This window comes from Rutilus rutilus (genome assembly GCF_951802725.1).
Source record: "Rutilus rutilus genome assembly, chromosome: 4".
Lineage (NCBI taxonomy): Eukaryota > Metazoa > Chordata > Actinopteri > Cypriniformes > Leuciscidae > Rutilus > Rutilus rutilus.
The window spans coordinates 26,435,619-26,442,267 of NC_140212.1; the positions used below are offsets into that span (position 1 = coordinate 26,435,619).

Genomic DNA, 6,649 nt, shown 5'->3' on the forward strand with positions numbered 1-6,649 from the left:
CGCAGAGAAAGAAAACGGTGGATCCGAGCTCTCATTTTTGAACTGTTTTGTGCCGTCGCGGTTGCCACGGTGAATGCGCGTTGTGTGCGAATTTTGTTTGTTTTGTTTTATTTTAATAAAGTACGAGTCCCAGTCACGCCGACCCCTGTCTTCTTCCTTCCTGACTCTTGAACCTCATCACACTTTTATTTCATCAAAATGAATTAACCGCAAGAAAAGTAAGGTTTAATACTATATTGATTATCATAGATGTTACTGTATGTCGAATTCATTGTTGTGATAACGCTGCACAGTTTTATGTGTTCTAAACAATTGTTGTAAAAGTACATTCGAACATACCCACATCATTTGCCAAAATACTGATTAATCTTTATGTATAACACATGCTATATTTATTTACATGGCCATAAACACCAGACGTGATAAACAATGTCAATAAACTAAACACAAATCTAAAGCAATAATACTTCCCTTACATAAACATAACTATTACCGAATGCTACATTTGGAAAATATAAAATTAAGCATGCTTTGTCGACAGAACCAGCTGCAATCGGTAAAGAATAAATGTGTTCCATAACGACTGCACGAAACAAGCTAACGTTTGTTGCTTGATAGACGCTACAACTACAACTTCTGCATTTGTCCAGGACTCCACGCAGTACGAGCGGAAACCGAGGGTAACGCAGATATGACGCAATTGACTGGCGACTCCCAGCTCCCCCCTGCTCTAACGCCCCGTTTCCTTGGTTAAAATCTCAATTTTCTCACGATTTAAAAATAGTTGGAAACATTTGGGATATTGTAAGTAATCAACTTAACAAAATATATAACACTGGCCTTGAGATTATGGGATATTTTAATGCAAAATTCTTGCATATTGTACCTTTAACCGACGTGCGTCTGTGGAGGGAAAAGTCCGCTTTGCGCGGGTGCAAAATAGGAATGATACATGCGTCGGTGTACAAAGTCAATTGCGCTGGGTGCAAGATAGGGCCCATAGCCACGTTAGGCCAGACATAGACAGGCCTCGATAGACCACACAGATATAGCCACATTAGGCCAAACATAAACAGCCTCGATAGACCACACGGACATTGCCACGATAGGCCGGACATAGACAGGCCTCGATAGACCGCACAGACAAAGCCACATAGGCTATACATATACAGGCCTCATTAGACCGCACGGATATACTCGCATTAGCCAGACATAGACAGGCCTCATTAGACCACACAGACACATAGAGATGAGGCCACGCAAGGCCGTTACCACCAGTAACACCACCACCAGTAATTGCATGGAATTTACCTGATTTGTTACTGGAGAGCTTGCTGAGCTTCGAGAATGGTTTTTGAATCAGGTCTGATGTATGATTCAAATGCTGAGGAAGACCATCTGCCCATGATCTTCATAGCTGACGTAGAGATTCCTCGTTCAGCTGCTGTAGTAGCTGCCCCAATTCTGAATGAATGGCCGGTATAGAGAGAGGGGGATAGACTGCAGCTTTTGATAACAGTGGTTAAGTGAGTTCTAGAACAAGCCTTGGAAAGGGGTGCTCTGTTAGGTAATATAAATAGCGGTGCGTATTTAGAAGTTCTAGGCCGGATTTTAAGAAATTTAACCATAGCTGTGAAGAGACAGAAATTATTATTGATTTTTGAGAATGTTAAGGTAACGCCAGAACCTTGAGCATCAGTTTTGGAGTGCTTAAGGAAGAGTGTGAAGAATTTAGGTCCAAAGCGTAGATCTGAAAAGGAAATGCCACGGGCAGGATCGAATTTATTAGTTTCTGAAGTGAATTCCCCTGGACGCATAAACCCGTAGAAGGCAGATAAAAACACTGCCTCTAGAAGAATATTAAAGGTGCTATAAGCGATCTCGGTTGGCGTAACCCTTTTGTTGATGTTTGAATTATTATCAAACAAAACGGAGGCTAGCTAGACCCTCCCTCCTCCTCATCCGCGCACTAACCCCCGAACCCCACCCCCACATCATTCTTGTCGGTTATTGGCTGGAACAGTTTGTTATGTTTTGTGGTGCGGGTCGCTCTGTTTGTTGCTCAGTTTGTTTTTGCTGCAGTTTGTGGAGCGTGGGCTGTCTGCAGAGACCGTGTTTTTTTACAGTGTGTTCAGGGGACAGGCAGCTAGCGGATAGTGAGGAGATGTTTGCGGTATGTGAAAAAAAATGTTTTAGCCTAAAAAACGCGTGAGATCGCTTATAGCCCCTTTAAGGTATGTAGAAAGAAGGCCATTGCGGACAGAAATAATTAATCTTTGCAATAAAGGCAGGGTAATAGGCAGACGTTTGTCTGTAATTTTGCTGGAAGATTTAGCTAACCCCTTAAGTAGTAATCGAACGGATGATTCAGAAAAAAGGCTTTGGAAATTAGGATTATAATATTTAGCGTAGAATTGGATGCCGGCGAGGAGTCTGCGAATAGAAGAAATTTTAAGATTGCGATTTTCAAAATTAAAGACGAGAAGGAGCAAACGGTTGAAATTAGGATAGGAAAAACAGAAATTTGGAAGGAGAAACAAAACATTAGAAAAGCGGACCATGCAGACGTATAGGCTTTGAGTGTAGAGGGAGCGACGCCTTTAGAAATGTAATGTCTAGCTGACGTAAGCAAGTCATTTAATTTAGTACTATGTCTGCTAACGGAGGGCAGGTTGAAGGATCCGGGTTGGCTGAGGGGCACAGCTGTCTGAAAGTCTGAAATCGAAATCGAGAGAGCGCATCAGCAATAACATTGCAGTGGCCGGGTATGTGTTCAACTTTGATAATGAAGTTGAAAACAACAGATTGCCAAATTAACCGTCTCAGAAAAGGCATGATCTTGAATGTTGGAAAATTCTTCCCTTATCAATGATTGGACGCATAAACTCAATTAAAATGATCTCCCTTCCCAAATTTTTATACTTATGTCAAAATCTCCCCATTTATCTCACCGCAGCATTTTTTAAAGACCTGGACTCAATTATCCTGTCTTATATTTGGAATGGCAAAAATGCCAGAATTTCAAAGGCACACTTACAAAAGTCTAGATTAGAGGGAGGATTGGACTTGCCTGTATTTAAACACTATTATTGGGCTGCCAATGTTAGGGCATTAATGTTCTGGCAACAGGGATCCCTGGATAATCAGACACTTACAACCCCTTTGTGGCTTAAGATGGAGGTCAACTCTGTGAATAATTCTTCATTGCCAGCTATGTTATTTTCCAAGTTCGAAAAGCCAGAGTCCTATAAGAATTTATGCTTTGTGGTAAAACAGTCAGTAAGAATTTTAAACCAGGTTAGGTGCTTTCTAAAACTACCAAATACATCAGTACAAACACATATATGTTTTAACTAGAGTTGAGCCGGATACTCGGCTGAAACGAGTATCCGGTACGGATAAAGCACTTTTGTCGAGTACAAGTATTATACGAGTAATACGAGTCAATATCTGTGCTCGGATTTAAAAAAAAAGAAAGTTATGTTGAGATTAGGGCTGGGCGATATATCGATATAAAGAATATATATATATATAGGCTATATATTTTAAATGCGATATGGAATTAGACCATATCGCATATATCGATATAGTTCAAATTTGCGCTGTGATCCTTGCTCCAAGCCAGCTGACCCGGAGCTCTCTGCACTGCTCCCCGCGCCCCTGCTCCTCCTATTCCACTTTGCGTGCGTGTTTAGAGCATGTTATGTTATAACATGAAATAAAGTCTTTCACCTCAGAAAAACGGACTTTCTTGTCCTGTCAGCCGTTATACTGTAGTCGTAGCGCATACACAATTGCACGCGCAAATGCGGCGGCGCGCGCTGTGTATCGCCTCACTGTATATAAAGTGCAAAAGAAACTACGAGCATGCAACGCCGTTACGTTGTAAATTACACGAAATAAAATAAATAAATTGCACAAAATATTCCATGTTTCATTAACAGTTCTGCCAGAAAGACTCGGGAGAATTAATGCTGTAGCATAGACATTTATTAATGAGCTCAGCAAGCAATCAAATTCTTTGGCCGAGGCCCCGTTCATGACTCGAATTCCAGGGGTATTGAATCAGCGACTGCTGACTGAAGATGAAGGCAGGGGCGCCGCTCACCCCCCGAGGCGATGAAGGGGGCCATCTGGTGGTGGTGGGGTGGATGGAAGGGAGGGCGTCTTGAAGACTTCAGGTTGGAGAGGAGAGCCCATTTAGTGATGTTGGGGATGGTGATGGTGGACACCTGGGTGGTCGTGATGGGGGGGATGGAGGAGAAGATCCGTCTTAGTGGTGGTGGGGAGGAAGGTGGTGGCTGGAGCAACAGCATCTGCGGACTCAGATATGAGTAAGTGCTGCCCTTTTATGCTACAGCAAGAAAATGAATGGGTAGTTGAAGAGGCAATTAGTGACGTAAATGATTGAGTCTCCCTGGCAGAACTTGCGCTAGCTTTATTTCTGCCAGAAAGACTCGGGAGAATTAATGCTGTAGCATAGACATTTATTAATGAGCTCAGCAAGCAATCAAATTCTTTGGCGGAGGCCCCGTTCATGACTCGAATTCCAGGGGTATTGAATCAGCGACTGCTGACTGAAGATGAAGGCAGGGGCGCCGCTCACCCCCAAAAATAGGTAGATGGAGGATCCGTCAGAACGGGGCCCCCCAAAAACGGTTTGATGAGGTGACTTACCAGTCCTGAATCCTGAAATTCCTAATGAAGAGAGAAGAGAAAGAAAAATAATTAGAATTTAAGACCGAACTATTTGGGCAGAAACGTGAACGGACCATCAGCTATCGCGAATTTGGACGTAAGGTTTATGGCTACCGTCGCTTATAGTTATATAGGCCGCAGAACATCTTATAATACGGACACATGGGCCGCAGGCCAACTTTGATACGGACACGTGGGCCACAGCCATCTTTAGATACGGACACGTGGGCCACGGGCCATCTTTTGATACGGACACATGGGCCACAGGCCATCTTTTGATACGGACACATGGGCCACAGGCCATCTTTTGATACGGACACATGGGCCACAGGCCATCTTTTGATACGGACACATGGGCCACAGGCCATCTTTTGATACGGACACATGGGCCACAGGGCATCTTTTGATACGGACACATGCCACAGGCCATCTTTTAATGCAGACATATAGGCCACAGGCCATCTTTAGCGGAACGGAAGCCTATGGTAATCTTTGATAGCGCTTTGGCGGGACGGGCGGTTTGGCTGTATCTGCTTAAATTTACAGCATACAATGCCTGAATTTGGCAGACACTTAGCCATCTGGCTATAAACGAGATTATGCTATTTAGATGTATCAAGCCATGAGGCAACAACACCACCACCAGAAGTTAGATAAGGATTTTACCTTAACAGTTACTGGAGAGCTTGCTGAGCTTCGAGGATGAATTTAAGATCTGGTCTTATGTAGGACTCGAATGCTGAAGAGGACCATCTGCCCAGGATTTTGATGGCTGCTGGAGAGATACCTCGCTCGGCCGCTGTGGTAGCGGCTCCTATCCTGAAGGAATGCCCAGTGAACTGAGAGGGAGATAGGCTGCAGCTTTTAAGAGCGGAAGTGAGATGAGACCTGAACCAGGTTTGGGAGATAGGTGCTCCGTTTGGAAGGATGAAAAGGGGAGAAATAGCGGGGAGTCTAGGGCGAATTTTAAGAAAATTGAGCATAGAGGAAAATGGGCAAAAATCGCTATTAATTTTTGAAATAGTCAAGGTAGTACCGGATCCTTTGGAGTCGTTCTTAGAATGTTTGAGAAAAAGAGTGAAGAATTTTGGAAAAAAATTTACGTCTGAAAAGGAAAGACCGCGGGCTGGATCAAATTGGCATGTTGGAGAGGTGAATTCTCCTGGGCGCATGAAACCGTAGAAAGCTGTTAAAAATACTGCTTCTAGCAGGGTGTTAACATACGTGGAAAAAAGGCCATTGCGAACAGAAATGATTAGCCTATGAATTAAGGGTAGCGTCAAAGGCAGCCTTTTGTCGGGGACCGCTACGGAGGATTTAGCTATACCTTTGATCATTAATCGAATAGGAGAAGCGGAGAATAGGCTAGGGAAATCGGGGTTGTGATATTTGGCATAAAACTGAATGCCTGCGAGCAGTCTACGAATTGAAGAAATTTTTTGATGACGTTTGTCATAATTAAAAACGAGAAACGAGCAAACAGTCGAAATTAAAATAGGAAATAACGGAATTTGTAAAGAAAAACAAAACATTGAAAATGAATACCAGGCAGACGTATAAGCTTTAAGAGTGGATGAAGCAATGCCTTTAGACATTGTGGCCGGGCGGGGAACGACACGACAGAACAAAAGACTTTAGTGAGCCCCGGAGGGTGAGTTTATTGAACAGCGTGGTGAAAACAAACAACAATACTGGTGGGTGAGGTGACGGCGTCGTCGATGCTCGGTGCTGGGTGAATCCTTCCTTCCCTGGTGCTTTCCTGGTGACAGTGGCCGGTGAGGGGTGGGTGCGGGAACGCGCGTTCACCCCGGTGAGTGAGTCCAGGCAGTGCTGAACCAATCGGTCACGGCGAGTCTGGGGAATAAGCGAGACAGAGAGTCGGTAAGTGTTACCCTTCATTGGAGATCCTTCTCACTCGTCTGTGGCGAGCTATCTGCTTATATTGAAGGTT

At 43.9% G+C, this 6,649-nt stretch overlaps 1 long non-coding RNA gene across 1 annotated transcript; it reads right to left on the bottom strand.

Moving 5' to 3' along the window:
* Positions 1–4,041: 4,041 nt before the first annotated feature.
* LOC311289999 lies at positions 4,042–5,829 on the bottom strand. The gene is made up of 3 exons (XR_014627271.1): positions 5,365–5,829; positions 4,678–4,698; positions 4,042–4,316 (listed from the first exon to the last, which is right to left on the bottom strand). It is a non-coding gene; the product is annotated as an uncharacterized lncRNA (long non-coding RNA).
* Positions 5,830–6,649: the final 820 nt, after the last annotated feature.